The following is a 19374-nucleotide window of genomic DNA, read 5'->3' on the forward strand; positions in this document are numbered from 1 at the left end:
GCTGCTTTATTTTTACACTGCAAATTAGATTGCAGATTGAACACACCACACCCAAATCTAACTCTCTCTGCACATGTTAAATCTGCCTCCACTGCAGTGCACATCGTTTTGCCCAACTGCTAAGAAAATTCCTGCTGCGATCAACTTGGAATTACCCCCATAGTATGCAAACTGCAGGAATAACCAAATTCAAAGAATTTAAGGAAAAACTTCAGGATATGTTTAGGTTATACCCACTAAATGAACAACGAAAAGTGGAAATATTAATTGGACAACTGAAGAGGACTGCTCAGCGTGAAGAAAGATTATTGGCTGCAGAATCAAAAGAGACCCGGCAACCTCCACAGAGGAAGGGGACAGTGAGGCATCAGTGATCGCATGAGCAAACATCCCAGCTAAGCATGCCACTATGAGAGGTCTGTAAAAAAGAAATTACCCAGTGCAGCCCTGCCTCAAAGTGATACACTATAGTTACAGCCCTAATGAACCCCTCACTGATAGAGCTTAGTAGACACTGAAACTAATATATACAGGGATACAGAGATGCTAGCTGAGTTTGTACATATTTTAAGGGACTTCTCAGGGGCGTCTTAAGAGAGGAGGGGGCCCTTGTGCACACTCCGGGTGGGCTCCCTCCTCTCCACGGCGCTATAGGCTCCAGCAATATGCCGGAGTCAACTGCGCATGCGCAGGTCTACCAAAACATGGCACCCTCCATGTTTCGGAAACAAAAGTCATACTGCGCATGCACAGAGGCCATTTTTCAGGTGTTTCTTTTCCACGATGGCTGCCGCTGCAGCACCCGGCAGTGGACTTCGGAGAGGTGAGTATGAAAATATGGGTGCAATATTTGCGGTGTGGGTCCCCCCTGGACCCAGGGGCCCGTGTGCACCACACACATTGCAGCCATGTTGGAAATGCCAATGGGACTTCCGCATGTTGCAGCGAGGAGCAGCTTAAACAAATATTATATAATCACAGTTTAAATTAGCTACCTGTTGTTTGACATCAACTTAGGATATGCAGCTTATTCCTATTAACTGACCGTTGCAGCTCATGAGCTAGTGATAAAGGCGTAGCTGGATGAAGTAGCCTAAGTGCAAAGAGCTATTCATTAAGAAAGAAACTAGATGTTGTTAGACGGGAGGCATTCAATTTACTGGTTGTCGAGATCCTGGCTGTCAGGAGACCGATGCCAGAGTCCCGACACCCAGTGAAAAATCGGCAATTGGGATTCCGAAATCCCCACTCGGGTGCTGGTGTATGCCACCACCCGAGGTGGAATATAACCCTGTGGCAACCTAAGGTCGCCACCAGGCCTTAAGCATGGTAGGCACAGCAGACCCACGAGGGGACATGTTGCACTCGCCACCAGTATTCTAGCTGTTGGGATCCCAGCGTCAGGTCTCTTGACTGCTAGGACACTGATAGCCGGGATATCATACTGAATCCTGTTAGACTGCTTTACCAGTTTTACAGTGGCCATTTTCCCAGTGATTTTCCTGCTGTGCATGTATGAAATTCCAGGAAAATGGACGTTGTGCATTTTCTCTGTGATTTCAGCAGCGCTGTGGACGCCGATGTGGGACACTGGATGCAAGTATTGAAAGAAAAATGGGTTCAGGGTTTGCGGTGTGGGCCTCCTGGTGCCAATGTGTAGAACACAAGTAATCACATATCAATATGCACATTATAAAATCATTATATGATATACACTTATAAATAAACACATTCTAATTTTGTACCAAATGTATTTCAATAATTAATATGCATACATATAAAGAACAATTAACATACAGTTCCACAACAAAAGGAAATCTATAATCCACAATTTTACTATATAGAACTAAAATAACACCCATTTATAGAACAATGCTATTGAGTGAATTACAAGAATATATTTTTGAATTCTATTAATATTAAAATAAATAATAGTTGGAAAATTATGAAATTAGAAATAATAATGTTTAGTGAGTTACCAACTTTATAAGGAAAACAAAAACAACCATAATGTACTGTAAATGTTCCAATTGACTGGAGAATTATAAAATGTCAGACATGAAAGCTGTGTGAGTGTGTGTGTGTGTGTGTGTGTGTGTGTGTCTTATATAACATAATATGTGCTGTAACATTTGCTGATTAGCACAGAAAAGAGGTCACATACAGTACTGTAGGTTCCGTATTCTAAAAATTAGACTTTGTAGCTTGAAACATGTGAGTTAATAGTCGCCGTATGCAATAGAGTGTACGAACATGCAAACGCGCATGAAATTAAAATCTTACCTTCGCTCTCCGGCTAAACATGCCATCCAGATGTTGCCCATGTGAATATACAACTCGCTTAGTGTAATAGGGTGCAAGTTGTAAACTTGCATAAAATTAGTTTAAAAAAAACAAACCCTAGAAATAAAATAGATTCATTGGGCGGTATTCAATTCTTTCCACCCACTTCCACACCCGTTCTGTTTCTGCTGACAGGCATGGTATAATCATTTCAGCTTGCTAACCCTGAGGAAGCGAGGTGCCTCATCCCTTTTACGCAGATAAACCTGATTACATTGGCCGCAATATCCAAGATAACAGGGATCACTTTAGAAAGGAGGTTGGGTGTGATATATCATTTGAATACCACCCCTTAAGTCTATTGCGTTAACCACAGCAGCAGTGTGTTTAGCTGAAGCTGCATAGATCAATGAGATCTATGCCAGCTTCTTTGTTAAAAGTTAATGAAAGTATTAGATAAAAGACAAAAAGGGTGTGGAGACCGTCGTCCCTTCCTCCCCTCAAAAAAAAAAAAAAAAAAAAAAGCATAAACCAGCCCTGTGCTCTGTGAGCTACTGTAGTCCTGGTTGTGAAGATCCAGGGGGAAAAAATTAATGGGTGCCCCATATTTCCTCAACCAGGACTTGTTCACAGAGCACAGTGCTGGTTATGCTTTTGCACAAAAACCAGACTCTATTACTTTCCCCCCAAGTCAGTACATAGAGGTAGAGAACACACACTCTCTGAGTGATGTTGAGACATGGAATGGAAAACACTCAATCAGCAGACAGGCTATGGTATATAAACAAAAATTGAAAAAGTAAATTGTGTTGATGTCTTGATAAAGCAGCCCCAGCAAAACACGTGTCAGCATTCTTGTGGCTGCTGTATTATATATGCTGAAAAGGCCGTAACTAAGGTGGTGCATACAGTGCCTAGCACACAGCGCATTTGTCCTGTAGGTGCGCTGTCCTGTAAGTGCGCTGTCTGCATCTACCCTGATTGGCTGCCACCAGTTGCATCTCTATCTGCTATAATATATAATAGTAGCTTTGTGCCAGGCTCCTTCTCCTCTGCTGGATGCACTGGTGCTGATATACATTACAGCAGGCAGCACTGATCAGTCTATAAGTTTCCCTCTCCTCCATGTGCTCTGCTCCCCTCCTCCTCTCCTGTAGTGTCTATTCTGAAAAGGACTTCCAGGCACTGGAGCCGGCTTCTGCTCAGGATGAGTAAAGTAAGCCACAGAAGAGCTGCTTGGAGGGAGGGGGTGCTCTCACATACACACACACACTCACTCTCCCTTCACTAACACTACATCCTGCTCTCACACACCCTGATCACACACACACACACACACACTCTGTTTGCTGACAATACACACTGCTCACACACACTGCTCATTGACACTGCAGGGGGAGAGGAATGATGAGATGGAGGAGTAAGGTATAGAGGTTCTACCTGACATAATGTGTATTAGGGGCTCTACCTGGCATAATGTGCATAAGGGACTCTACTGTGTTGTAATGTGTGTAAGGGGCTCTACCATGGCATAATGTGTATAAGGGATTCTTCTGTGGTGTAAAGTGCATAAGGGGCTCCTCTGTGATATAACAGTGTGTTGTGTAATGTGTATAAGGGGTACTGCTGTGTGGTGTAATGTGTATAAGTAGCACTACTGTGTGGTGTAACATGTATAAAGAGTACTACTGTGTGGTGTAATTTGAAAAATGGATACTACTGTGTGGTGTAATGTGACTAACGGACACTACTGTGCGGTGAAATGTTAATTGGTACTATTTTGTGCTAACGCCCCTTCCCCATAAAGCCATGCCCCTATATTTTTGGCACGCACTTTAAGTGCACTTTCCCTATTTTAATTATGGGTGGAAAGCAGCACTGATTATCTTTTGTTGCACATGGCACCAAAATGTTTAGTTACGACTCTGTATGCTAATAGGCAGAACACTAATGCAGGCATGGTGCTATTCTGATACTCTATCCATTATACTATAATAGCTAATACCTCAAGTTGTTAAGCAAGCATATCCACACAGCATCTATTAGATTGTAGCAGTGCTGACAGCACCACAGACAGATTAAATTAGCAGATGGAGCTGAGATCAGTGTACTTTTGCCATCGTTATCATTCTAGGGCTGTATAAATAGAAACATTAAATACGTTCCTAGAAGTTAAAATGTATACCTAGAAAAGGATATCTACTTATTAAGATATATTGTTTCCATGAATAGAATGAGATGCTTTCTGTGACCAGCAGCAAATCTGCAGATTACAAATAGTGTTGAGCTGCAGCAGGAGACTACTCTAATGGTGGCCATCCACTACTCAGACTTGTCTGAACTGCAGATCTCATCAGATTTCTCTTGAGCTCTCCCGGGAGCTTCCCGGGAATCGGATCTGACCCTGGGCTTAATTTTCACTACATTCACTTCAGATGTATCTGATGCGATATATCATGTGCCAGATCGCATCAGATATATCTGATGCACCCATGCTACATGCGATTGATCTGATGCTGCTGCTGTCGCTGTTCCCCCTCTTGGTGGGTGGGAGTGGCTAGGCAGATGCCAGTCAAGTGGCGCTTCAGATGAATCTGATCAGATACATCTGAAGTAAAAAAAACAATCCGATGTTCACCTGTTTTCTTCAGATTCCGATAAATAGTTGGGGCAGCCTCAGAGATTTGTAGTTCAGACATATCTGACACGGGAGTGCGCATCGGATCGGAAGAGCCATCCGATGTGACACTTTTCTTCAGATTTGACGGTCAGATGCGTCGAAATCTGAAGAAAACTGCCCAAATCGGACTAGTGGATGGGGGCCTTAAGTATTTCTATTGCACCCCTTGCATCAGTGGCTGTATTGAGATTTGTAGTGCTATTTTGTTACTTGTCTAGTGTATTGTACTATTTTCTGTACTGTACTACTACTACCACCCTGTACTGTCTTATTGTTTTCCCTCTGCACAGCACTGCAGACCACTTGTGATACCCTATAATAGTAGTATTATTATTATTATTATATTTTTATTATTACTATTTTTATTTAGTCTAACAAGGTATAGTACCATTGGATTCCTCCCACAAGGATTCTAAATAATCAAGGCTGACCTCTTCAGTACTAGTAATATTGGTTTAAAATTGTTATTTGAATGCTTTTAAGTACAAAAATAACATTTATGAAAAAGAGATTTATTGCCACAAATAGGTTAAACATCTCTGGTTGAGCATATTGACATATTGGGGGGAATTCAAATGTTTGAAAAGTTGATTGGGTGTCTGTTGTTTCCTGTCTATTAGATAGGAAAAAAAACAGACACCCAACTGACTTTTCAAACATTTGAACCCCCCCCCCCCCCCCACTATGTGGATACATTAGTGTTTTGAGACAGGTATCTCTACCTTGATTAAATTGGCAGTCATTTACGTGCGTTTGTTCATTTTTTTGGCATTGTGGATCATATTATAATAAATACTTGTGTGGATTATAGGAATAAATTATTTTTATATTGCTACACTGGTTTCTTGTGGTTCTGATTTCTGTAGAAATCATAGGGGCTTTGCACTTACTATATTAACTAACAATAATAAACAGTGGACTGTTAGTTCATGTATTGATCAATGCATTTAAGCCAGCAGCCCCTGATAAGGGACCCCACTATATGGCAGGTCCTGCTCTATTGCTCAACAAAGTTATCATAAAAATAGTCACTCATCGTCATATTAGTGTTAAACATTAGGTATGCTACCTGGTCTAAAGCTCACAGCAACTTTACTTATAAAGCACCTATGTAAAAAAATCTGACACAAGCTATAATTAAGTTAAAACAGAGTGCACGAGAAAAAGTGAACACCAAAAGATAAATAAAAAAAATTATCATCTAATGAACAAAAAGCACTATTCCATGGCACTCACCTATTCCTAGATTTGGGATACAACATGGTAGGTGATTGTTTAAATAGAAATCACAGGGGCTCTGCACTCACTATATTAACTAATAATAATAGACAATGGAGATTTAGTTCATGTATTGCTCAATGCATTTAAGCCTGTAGCCCCCAGCAAGGGACCCCACTATACTGCAGGTCCTGCTCTATTGCCTAAAATAATTATCATAAAAATAGCTGCAGGCTTAAATGCATTGATCACATGCGTGGCCTAGCTGCTGAGCAGGATGGACAAAGGGGGAGAGAGAGCTCAGTCTTCTAGCTCAACTATTAGCCTGAATTTCCTTCCTGAGGATCGTTATAACGGGAGCAACTATCACCTATGAGCCCTGGGATTCCTCAAGCATTACCGATTAGTGTCCCAACCTATTGTGTGCAGCCCTGGAGCACCAGCCTAGAAGATGGGCAGAAGCCACGGGCTTGAGTTCAGCTTGCCGTGGAGCAATATACCCACATCGACACCCTTGTCAACGCTCAACAGGTGTGGGGGCCTGCATGTTTGGTGCAACACCACAGAACTAACCTCTTGAGTTGTGGCACTGTCCCAGATGCTATACAGGCTCCGGGTGTAAGTTGTGTGGTTAAAGGCCTCCAGAAACACAGGTGGGCAGCACAGCTTCTGGGGCCGTACGTCACTATTTTAAATTCTTATATGGTACACATTGTATGATACCAGCTCATCAGCAAGCTTTTTTTACTTTATATTTGCTAAAGTGCACTTAATTGTGACATCTATTATAACTTTCTCAGCTGACGCTTGCCACAGGCTTTTATTTCATCTGCCTCTCCCCTCTGTCATGTATTGAGGAGCTAAATCCTTAGACTTTCTATATATTGTGACTCTCCGGTATTACATCACACTTAATAATGCTGCAGCTTCGGTTATGAAGTGCAATCTCCTTCTTTGGATACCACTTAATACAGCACTCTTTTTGCCCTCAACACGTGGCATTACCTTTTTTTTTCTTCTATACTGACATTGCTCTTTGCCCTGATGTTATAATTGACACTGGCATAACGACACATTACTATCAATTATATAAGACTTCACTGATAACGTAGCACTACCCAGGCTGGGATATTTTTTTCCATTACTACTTTCTTTATGTGGACATTTTTTTAACACCCTCTACAACACTGAAGCCTCAACAGCAACAGCAGGAGAAGAGGTGAGCAGCTCCTAATATGGCTCCTGATAAAGACACAGGGGCTGTAACTCCAGAAGAAAAGATAATAGCAACTCCACAGGACTCATATGTTACTTATAATTGTATCCCCCTTTTACGATACAATGTGGGGAACTACCCAATAATTAAAGTGCCTACACCCAAGTATATTTGTCCAGCAACAGTAGATGGGGCCTACTTGGGAAAGCCTAAGTGGTCTTGAATGTAATACATGTAATTTCATTATACGTATCAGTGTGATGATGGGTAATGCAATTGTACATCAATTAAAATATAGATACAACTAATAATAAACCTTTCTTCTCTTCCCATTCCAGGTTCTTCAATAACAGTTGTCAGGAACAATATTAAACAGGCAAATATACAGGTTTAATGATATGGAACAATATTCAAAGGCTTATACTTTTACATTTTTATTTTATCATTATAACATAACAGCTCTACAAATCTAAATGCTTTAAATGGCCTATACAATTTTTCCATTGCATGCAATACAAAAACCACAGAGTAAAGGAATCACATAAGTACTAGTATACCTGGGTATAATTAGTCATAAAAATACAGTATTACAGCAGTATGATAGTGCACACAGAGTTGGGGCACTTTTAATTAAGAATATTAAATATACAGTAGATAGTGCTATTACTTCTGTTCTCGAAGTACAAATAACTCCAATGTGGCAAACAAGTATCCAAAAGGTATTTAAAGCTGTTTCTCCCTCTGACTTATACTGTAGTATAGATTAAGAGGCTAATTCAGGCCTGATCGCTGCTGTGCGGGTTCGCACAGCAGCGATCAGGTCTGAAGTGCAAATGCGCTGGCACCGCAGTGCGCGGGCGCATGGCAGACAGCCGACGGCTGTCTTAGCCCTGTGATCACCTCTGCCTGATTTACAGGCAGAGGTGGTCACTGGGCGGGAGGGGGCAAGTCAGTGGCGTTTGGCCGCCTCTTAGGGGGCGCGGTCCGGGCAATGCAGGCGTGCCTGGACCATTGGGGGGGTGGGCCACGGTGGCTGCGTGACGTCATATGCATCCGCTGTGACCCGGGCAATGATGAGTAGCTCCATGCCAGCGTGCAGGAGCTGTGCTGGCTGGGAGCTACTCCTACAGTACAAAAGCATCACCGCTGAGCGATGCTTTTGTACTCTTACGATGGGGTAGGGCCTGACAAGCGGGGCGGACTAGCCCTGTGCTGGGCATCCCTCCGCATGTCAGGGAAGATGATCGTAGACGTGCTAAATTTAGCACATCTACGATCAGGTCTGAATCACCCCCCTAAGATTCTAAACTAGCAGTCCTTTTCTTGTAACTAAGTGAAAGTAAGTTAACAGAAACCATACCTCACAACTTTCTAGATGCCGGGGTCGAGATGCGACCCAAAAAGGGGCTGTTGCTTAGCGTGAGAGAGGCATGGCATCAGCTGCGTGGATGTAGCCAAGCATCGTATCACTGACCTAGGTTGGGGGTGTTGTGAACTCGGGGGTTCTCCCGATGGTAAGGGAGAGGAACCACAGTTGGGTCGGAACAGGGATGGCTTGATATAGGTCTTCCTCATACAGGACTCTGACAGTAAAGCTTGGTGAAAATATTATAGGACTTTATTGCAGGAAGAGAGCAACACAATGTCACATAACAGAGAAGGAGCGTATGGAGAAATGTCCAGGAAGTACTTGTGAGTGATGGTAAAAGATACTGGTGACTGGAGAACTTGAGAGCAGTGGTTAAAAGACACTAATGATTTGAAGAACTTGAGAGCGGTGATTAAGACTCTGATGATTTGAAGAACTTGAGAGCGGTGGTTAAAGACACTAATGATTTGAAGAACTTGAGAGCGGTGGTTAAAGACACTGATGATTTGAAGAACTTGAGAGCGGTGGTTAAGACACTGATGATTTGAAGAACTTGAGAGCGGTGGTTAAGACACTGAGGACTTGTATAACTTGAGAGCGAGGGTTAAAGGCACTGAGGACTTGTATAAGAGCGAGGGTTAAAGGCACTGAGGACTTGTATAATTTGAGAGCGACGTTTAACCTGCAGCCCACGCTGACTCCAAGAAGCACTGGTGACTAGAGCGCAGTGGAACCCAGCAGCGGCTGGGAACGCTGGAAGCTGTGCAACAACTGACACCTGGAAGTGCCGGAGACACTGGGGTATGCTGCAGAGAGATCCGCCGAGGACAGAAGCACTGGCATCCACTTCAGGGGAAAAGACGATACTCTGGCGCCGAGGTGCTGCCCGGCGCCTGCCTTTGAATCTCCCGCCTCCGCTGAATTGGCGGAACAGTCTGATGACGTCACCTGCTCCCCACCCACGTGATGCCAGGTGTCATGGCGGCGCCCCTGCCCCGGGGAACCGCCGGGAGCCGTGCCAGCCAGGCGCCGGAGCCCGTGGACCACCGAAGGCGGAGACCGCATCACAGACCAGCAGGCATGTAGGGGTAAGCGCGGTGAACGCCACCTATGGCGTGTGACAGTACCCCCTCCTCCAGGAGTGGCCCCCAGACGCTTTCCAGGTTTTGTTGGATGTCTGGAATGGAAAATCCGCACCAGTTGGGGAGCCATCACTTCAGTAGCCTTGACCCAGCTCCTCTCCTCAGGGCCAAAACCTTTCCACTCCACCAAATACTGTAGATTCTTGTGAAGATAACGAGAGTCAAGAATAGCTTTGATTTCAAAGTCCGTTCCAGCTTCAGACTCTGCAGAGGTTGGCCTCGGGGACTTTAAATGGAACCGGTTCAAAATAAGAGGGCGAAGGAGAGAGACATGAAAGGAGTTTGGTATCCGGAGGTGGGAAGGCAATCCCAATTTGCAGACAACCGGGTTCAGGACTTGTAACACGGGGTAAGGACCAGTAAACTTTGGGGCGAATTTCATAGTGGGCACCCTCAACCGGAGGTTGCGGGTGGAAAGCCATACCCTGTCACCAACCTTGTATTGGGGAGCTGCTCGTCGCTTCCTATCCGCAAAGAACTTATAGCGGCCGGAAACTCTCTTGAGATTAGCATGAACTCGACTCCAAATTTGGCTGAAGTGCCGAAGAGTAGAGGCTGCAGCAGGAACATCCTCCGGAGGACAAATGGGTAATTCAGGAACTTGAGGATGGACCCCATAATTAATGAAAAATGGGGACTCACCAGTCGAAGAGTGGTACAGATGATTATGGGCAAACTCGGCCCATGGCAACAGTTCCACCCAATCATCTTGCGAGGGAGAAAGATAAACACGGAGAAAAGTCTCTAAATCTTGATTGACGCGTTCAGTTTGCCCATTGGTTTGCGGATGGTAAGCAAATGAAAACTTGAGTTTTATTTGTAAGGCTGTACAGAGAGCTCTCCAGAATCTTGCAGTGAATTGTACCCCCCCGGTCAGAGACGATTTCCTGAGGTAAGCCGTGCAGGCGGAAATGTTCTCGGATAAATAACAAAGCCAACTTGGGAGCTGATGGTAACCCAGTCAAAGGTACAAAATGTGTCATCTTAGAGAAACGGTCGATAATTACCCAGACAGTATTGTGAACCTTGGAGAGGGGCAATTCGGTGACAAAGTCCATAGAGATATGGGTCATGGCGGCGCCCCTGCCCCGGGGAACCGCCGGGAGCCGCGCTAGCCAGGCGCCGGAGCCCGTGGACCACTGAAGGCGGAGACCGCAACACAGACCAGCAGGCACGCAGGGGTAAGCGCAGTGAACGGCGCCTATGGCGTGTGACACATCGCAGACCTGTTTTTTCAGCATTTTGGGGACATGCCCAGCACTCCTCGAGCAGCTGGGCAGCACCCTGCTCCCCTCTCAGTAATGAATAGATGCTGTGCGCTTGCACACGGCATTTATTCAGAGATCGCTCGCTGCTTTGCAGAACAGAACAGCGGGTGATCAAAGCCTCCTCAACTGCCTCCCCCCCACCCGCAAGACACTGTGATCCATTGGAGGGACAGAGAGACAGTGGGGGTCATTCCGACCCGATTGCTCGCTGCAGTTTATCGCAGCACAGGGATTGGGTTAGAAATTATCATGCGCCGGCACTGCAGTGTGCCGGCGCATGCCAGACGGCTGAAGGCCGTCATTGGCTAGCGATCGCCTCTGAGGTTGAGGCGGTCGCTGGGCGGGAGGGGGCTGGACAGCGGCGTTAAGCCGGCATTTAAGGGGCGCGGTCCGGCCAACGCTGGCGTGGCCAGACCATTGGGGGGTGGGCCGCGGCGGCTGCGTGATGTTACACACAGCTGCTATGACCCGGGGCAGCGAAGAGGTTCTCCTGGCCAGCCGCAGGAGATGCGCTGGCCGGGAGTAACTCCTGAGATGCAAAAGCATCGCCGCTGTGCGATGCTTTTGCATTTCTGTGGGCGGGCCGGCACTGACATGCGGGGCGGACTAGCCCTGTACTGGGCTTCCCCCTGCATGTCTGAGTGCCTGATCGTAGCTGTGCTAAATTTAGCACAGCTACGATCAACTCAGAATGGCCCCCCGTGTCTGAATAGTGGGACTGTCCCGTGAAATTGGGACAGTTGAGAGGTATGCAGAAACTATTAAATCCAATGTCTAATACACTAATTTGACAGTGCTTCTGATAAAAGTTGCCTTTGATGCTATTTACTTCTCAGTAGACTTTAACTGTACTACTGAGTAATTGTTTCCAGTCTTTGAGCATAGGCAAACACAGGGGGGGGGGGTTTCCGGTTGCCTGGAATCCCCTCTCCTCTTGGCCAGCAACTCAGACTATGACAATAGCAATAGAATATAATACGCTTACGAGAGCTGTCGCCACAACCTGCAGTTTAAAGGGGCAGAGCTGCTGCACATGCCCAGTGATAATAACTTATTCTACCATGTTTGCTGTGTGTGTGTGGATCTGAACCCTCAGTCACTGCAGTGGTCCAGAGTGTAACTGCCAGGAAGAAGAGACAGGAGCCTTACCATGAAGTGGGAGAATGTGTGCTTAGAAAGTACAGTTCTGTCTCCTACTGGTTCTCTAATGTTTGTGTATTTATTCATTATCAGATGTTTAACCTTTACCTAACCACTTATTTTATTTATATTAGTTAAATATGTTTGATACAGCCTAAGATATAGACCATCTATAGTGTTAAATATTAATACTGTGTTCAACACAGTATCCAGTGTATAAAAGGACCAATGTGTACATTAATGTCCAGGGTTGGTACTTGGTCCTTCTACCGCTTGCTCCAATGTTCCGCACAACAGAACATTGTGGATTGTACTTGGAAACCCCCTCTAGAAATCCTGCGTTTTGCCACTGTTTGAGCTATGATGATATTACATATCAGTCATTGCATTTATTTCCAATTCCTAAAGCCGAAATGCAATTTTATCCTAGCAAAGCTTATTGTTAATCTTTAAAACTTTCCTTTTGTTATAGCCTGCTTGAATCTGTCTTGAACAGCATTGGAGTGAATGTAATGTTGCTGTAACCTCCTCCTTAGTGTTAGTCTCTTATATAAGAAACGTATGCAGTATTGTTAGATGAGTTAATGAGCTATCGTAGTTACAATTTCTTGTCTTCCTGTATATGGTAGATCTAGCAAATATCTCTTCATCTCTTCTTAGATTTCAATAGTGATAAAACTTTTGGTTTTAGTTAAAATTGACCTGATTGCTGTTGTATGTGTTCGCATGCAGCGTACGCAAGGTTGCGAACATATCGCACACATGCGTTCACAAGAAAAACTCACGCCCATTATGCATATTTGCACAAAATATGCAACAGTGCACAAAAGAGGTGTTTCCCATTTTAAATCGCAAAGGAGCGATGCGTTTGCAGAGTTGCAAATTTCAGCGCTAGTATCAGGGATCCTGATGCACATGTGCGTTGCAATTGCTAGCTTGCAAACAATCGCACAATGGGTTTTTTTTATTAAAAGTTTAAGCAACCAATCAACCTAAAGAATTAAAATGTTATTGAACAATTAGGTGATCAAACACTGCAAACGGAAGAGTTTGACAACGTATTTGTTCAATGACATTCAGCAATTAAGGCAACAAACATATCAGTTCAATATGTTTGTTGTTGTAAAACATTTGTTGTAAAACATATTTGCAAGAGAGATAAGGGAAATTGTACCATATGTAAATTACTTTGAGATTGGAAAAACATTGAATGGATGGCATAGATGTACACTTTGACCTAAATGCATCATCGCTTTGTAAGTGATAAAATGGAGAGTGATAAAATACCAAACAAACAATCAGCTCCTAACTGTCATGTCATAGGCAGTGTTTGTAAAATGGCAGTTAGGAGCTGATTGGTACTTTATGACTCTCCATTTTAAAAATTTCCTAGTGTTGATGCATCTCTATATATATGATATTGCCCTTATACATAACACAACACAAACTTTTTGTCAAAAAAATTTACTATTTAGAAATGTGCAAAAAATATACAGTAATTAGCAAAGAAAAAACATAATAAATTATTTGAAAATATTTTGAAGAACTATGTGGCAGGTGTATTAACCTGGAGAAGACATAAGGAAGTGATAACCCAGTGATATGTGCAAGGTGATAAATGCACCAGCCAATCAGCTCATAACTGTTCATTTACATATTGGAGCTGATTGGCTGGTTCATTTACCACCTTGCACATATCACTGGTTTATCACTTCCTTATGCCTTCTCCAGGTTCATATATCTGCCCCTATGATGTCCTCCAGGAGGGCACGCAATGTACAAAGCACACTTCACCAGCAATGTACAAAGCACACTTCACCAGATCACTGTCTAGGTCATGGGTCTGCCACCTGTGGCTCTCCAGCTGCTGTGGAACTACACATCCCAGCATACCCTGTCTCAGTTTTAGCATGTCTTAAAAGCGAAACTGTGGAATGGCATGCTTGGATGTGTAGTGCCACAACAGCTGGAGAGCCGCAGGTTGCAGACTCATAATGTAGGTGTTATTCATACTTGCCTACCTGACCCTCTCCATGAGGGAGAAAATGCTCTGTTCCTGGACTCTCCTGGTAATGTATGATTGCCATCACCTGTGGTGAGCTGGGTAATTGATAAGAAAGGTGTTTCACCACAGGTGATGGCAATCATACATTACCAGGAAAGTCCAGGAACAGAGCATTTTCTCCCTCATGGAGAGGGTCAGGTAGGCAAGTATGGTGTTATTCTTGACAGTAAACTGTTTTTAGAAGCATAAATTCTGGTTAAAGATCATGTTACATGCATCTAAACAACCTGACAAATACCATCTTAGTTACACAAATCACTACAAACACTACAAACCATACACTCATTATGTGCTGCTTTTATTTTTACAATAGTCTCCTTACTGGCCTTCCAAAGATAACACTTTCAACACTACATTGCATTATAAATGCAACACCAAAAAATAAAAATACACACAAACCTTCATTGTGAGTCTAGCCACTCTGTCACACCCTCCATTGATTTTACATATACTACCATTTTTATTTATCCAAAAGAAAACTTACATATCGAAATTAGTTACAAAATACATATATAAAATAGCAACATTATTTTTTTTGTCTCCTAAACATATCACCCAACAAACACATTCCTGATCAATTGTTATACTTTGTCCTATATCACACACAAAAAAGTTCAAGTGTTAATAAAGTTTATGTAGTTACTTTCAACATCAGCTGCATATATATCCTCCTCCACTTCAGCTGTCCCTCCCCCAGTGTGGCCAGCCTAAAGGGGTCCTGCTGCACCTGATGTGGCACCATCTTCGGGTGGGGCAGAGGGGGTGGCATCTTCTGGTGGGGAGGGAGGGGCAGAGGGAGTGTATTCTTCTGGTGGGGAGGGAGGGGCAGGGATGGTGTTTTCTTCTGGTGGTGAGGGAGGGGCAGTGGGGGTGGATTCTTCTGTTGAGAGGTAGGGGCAGAGGGGGCGGATTCTTCTGGTGGTGAGGGAGGGACAGAGGTGGTGGATTATTCTGTTGGGGAGGGAGGTTCTGAGGTGGAGGGAGCTTTGCTGGGTGGCCCTTCTTGCATTCCTAGTATTCCATTCTGTTCGGCCTAAGGATAAAGGAATAAACATTACTTTAGGCTGTAATAAAGAATTCTTACATACTTTAAATTTTTTACATTTAAAAAAAAAACCATTACAAAAATCAGTATTACAATGATATTTTGTAGTCACACACTGAATCACTCACCTGGACATATAAACATTAAAATGTAAATACCTGCATCCTTTACCCTCCATTTGACATGCCATAAAAACACTCACAATCATAAACGCTTATGTATGCAATACTTATGGGCTGCTATTTGCGCCTGTGTGCTCGCTAGTAGTCCCGGCTGGCGGCAGCGGAGGTCCGACCAGCGGCTCTCCAGCTGGACTATACTCCGTCAGGAGTTAAGCCTCAGCTGCAGCTTTCTGCGGACCTTGACATAGGCTGCACGCTTCCGTGCATTGGACACATATGGCTCCATGCGGCCTATGCGGTAGTCCATTACTGCTGTAAGCAGCTACAGCTATCTCTGTGTGAATGAAGCTGCTCGCATGGTGCCAATGGTGTATTTATCATACAGTAATTGCTAATATTTATGCAGTGTGGTTGCTAATGATTGGGTAACAGCTATGATGTTGATAAATACAAATAAACTTTATTGATGCAGATGTACATGACATGGAAACCATAATGATAATGCATTTGCATTTGTGAAGATTAGCAATTTTGCTATAAATGTGCACACATGGGGGGTAATTCTGAGTTGATCGCAGCAGGATTTTTGTTAGCAGTTGGGAAAAACCATGTGCACTGCAGGGGAGGCAGATATAACATGTGCAGAGAGAGTTAGATTTGGGTGGGTTATTTTGTTTCTGTGCAGGGTAAATACTGGCTGCTTTATTATTACACTGCAATTTAGATTGCAGATTGAACTCACCACACCCAAATCTAACTCTCTCTGCACATGTTATATCTGCCTCCCCTGCAGTGCACATGGTTTTGCCCAACTGCTAACAAAAATCCTGCTGCGATCAACTCAGAATTACCCCCATACTTACCAGAAAATTGTTCTTTGTAATTTCAGCTGAACATTCCACGTAGTTATGAAGGAGGGGTGGAATTACTGTAATAGGGGTACAGTATATACAGATTTATATGGTTTTTGTCATATAACATCTTCATGGATAACATTGTTTGATAATAGGGGTAATATTCATCCATTTTTTACAGTCAAGAATAATTAAATTCACATTTCAAACATGAGGTTTCAGTTTATTCATTCTGTAATTGGCAATACAAAATTGGTTTAAATTTGTCCAAGTTTGTAAATGTGATCAGATAGTTGCCGTCTACAGGGGGAGGGGAAAATGCACAGCGATGATCAGGTCTGAATTTCCCCCAGTGTTTTAACAATTAACACTGTACCTCACATAATTTATGTAATCCTATTCTAAATGTGTTCATTGGGTTGCTACACACTTCTTAATCCCCACTGTTGTTGCCCATTAATATATAGCAAGCCTATTTCCAAATTAAACATGATTAGGATTTGTGCTTGCTTGTCTAAAAGCCAACGCTTTTTTCTTAAGGTAACACTATTCTGAGCTAGCACTATTAAACTGTATGTGTTACAAAAAATAATTATTTGTGTCTGAATATTTGTTTAAAGTAGAAACATACTTTATTAGTTTTTTAGCTTTTTTATAAAAATAGTTTTTACTGCAACAACATGTTGTAAACATAATTGAAATATTGGGACACAATTGTGTCTTGGGTCTGGTAGCCCGCCTGTTTTCTGGCCCATAAAAATGACCAATTGCCTGGCTCCTCATCCTCGGCCTGCAAGATTTCCTGTTCTGGCAATGGCACATGTCTCCTTATAGCAATATTGTGGAATATTGTGCCCAAGACCACTATCTTGCTAACCATTTCCGGCGAATACATGAGGTCGCCACCAGTGCAGTGGAGCACCCTAAAGCGTCCTTTCAAAAGGCCAATTGTGCACTCCACCACTTGTCTGGTGGATGTAAGCGTGGCAATATATGCAGATTGTGGACCTGGCATTGGCCTGCTATAAAGAGTCATGAGCCAGGGGGTGCATGGATATCCAAGATGTCTTGTAAGGGTAAAATGTAACATTAATAACAATATTGCATACGTTTAATAAAAAAAAGTTTGCATTTGCCCTTCTAACGTGGCTTATTTTTGCCATAACCCTGATGGCCGAATCACGTATGAATCATGGGCACTTTCTGGGTACCGGACATTCAGGGAATTCTATTCCTAAGGATTATTTCATTATGTGATGGAGCCACCAAAGGAATGTGTGTCCCATCCACAACCCCAATGATGTGCGGAAAGCTGGCAAGTTCATGGAATTGCTGCTTCACCACAGCTGGGGAATACACATCCAAAGGCATTAAAATAAACTGCTTTGTAAGCTTTAAAAAAGCAGCAATGATGCGCTTCAGGATCCTGGAAAATGATGGCTGGGAGATGCTAACCGGGACACCCACAATGTGCTGAAAGGACCCAGAGGATGACAAACCTGGGATCGGTGCACAGACAGACAACACCGTAACACAGTCACAACAACAATCAAATACCTAAGATGAGCCACATAACACACAAACCACAAACCAATGAGGATCCAGTAGTCAATCTCAGCCAAAACAAGAAAGAGAAAAAAAAGATGACAACCCCCATTTGGCAGGAGGGAGCTGGACATTCTCAAGCCATGGACCAGATCCATCATGGTCCTCGAAATGTGGGAGCTGCCACAAGGGAGCGCATTTGGCAAGGAATAATGGATGCAGTCAATGTGGTGAGGTGCCCATTGTCCACACTTCGCAAGAAGTTAGAAAACGGTATGTACATACTACAAAACTAACAGAAAAAAATGTATACAGATGTTGTTTAATATTTTAGATATGCTTAGAAATGTTGTTAAAGTGTTATATTCTTCAAGTAGGTGGGTATGTTTTTTTTATATCCAAAAAATGGGAAAAGCAACAAATACTCCAAAAAATCCTTCGTAATGGCAACACAAATACCAACTTTTATGTACTTTTTAATTTTAAAATAGTCTTTTAGAATATACTCAAAATATGATTAGGATTATGTAATATAATATACATAAGTGTATCAGTACCTTCATTTTGTAATGTCTGTCAGAGCATAGTGATTCTTGATAATATAGAGTGTGTATATGAACAAAAACAAGTAAGTCAACTAGTGATGTGCACCGGAAATTTTCGGGTTTTGTGTTTTGGTTTTGGATTCGGTTCCGAGGCCGTGTTTTGGATTCGGACGCGTTTTGGCAAAACCTCCCTGAAAATTTTTTGTCGGATTCGGGTGTGTTTTGGATTCGGGTGTTTTTTTTACAAAAAACCCTCAAAAACTGCTTAAATCATAGAATTTTGGGGGTCATTTTGATCCCATAGTATTATTAACCTCAATAACCATAATTTCCACTCATTTTCAGTCAATTCTGAACACCTCACAATATTATTTTTAGTCCTAAAATTTGCACCGAGGTCGCTGGATGACTAAGCTAAGCGACACAAATGGCCGACACAAACACCTGGCCCATCTAGGAGTGGCACTGCAGTGTCAGATAGGATGGCACTTCAAAAAAATAGTCCCCAAACAGCACATGATGCAAAGAAAAAAAGAGGCGCAATGAGGTAGCTGTGTGACTAAGCTAAGCGACCCAAGTGGCCGACACAAACACCTGGCCCATCTAGGAGTGGCACTGCAGTGTCAGACAGGATGTCAGATTAAAAAAATAGTCCCCAAACAGCACATGATGCAAAGAAAAAAAGAGGTGCACCAAGGTCGCTGGATCGCTAAGCTAAGCGACACAAGTGGCCGACACAAACATCTGGCCCATCTAGGAGTGGCACTGCAGTGTCAGGCAGGATGGCACTTCAAAAAATAGTCCCCAAACAGCACATGATGCAAAGAAAAAAAGAGGCGCAATGAGGTAGCTGTGTGACTAAGCTAAGCGACCCAAGTGGCC

General features: G+C 43.2%; 1 long non-coding RNA gene across 1 annotated transcript in view; it reads right to left on the bottom strand.

Annotated features, from left to right (window-relative positions):
* The window catches only part of LOC135058053 (uncharacterized), a 150314-nt gene extending 135136 nt beyond the window's left edge, over nucleotides 1-15178 (bottom strand). The window contains exon 1 of the long non-coding RNA XR_010244565.1: nucleotides 15025-15178. This is a non-coding gene — a long non-coding RNA (uncharacterized LOC135058053). The remainder of the gene's footprint in view (nucleotides 1-15024) is intronic.
* Nucleotides 15179-19374: the final 4196 nt, after the last annotated feature.

This window comes from Pseudophryne corroboree, chromosome 3 (genome assembly GCF_028390025.1).
Source record: "Pseudophryne corroboree isolate aPseCor3 chromosome 3, aPseCor3.hap2, whole genome shotgun sequence".
Classification (NCBI taxonomy): Eukaryota; Metazoa; Chordata; class Amphibia; order Anura; family Myobatrachidae; genus Pseudophryne; species Pseudophryne corroboree.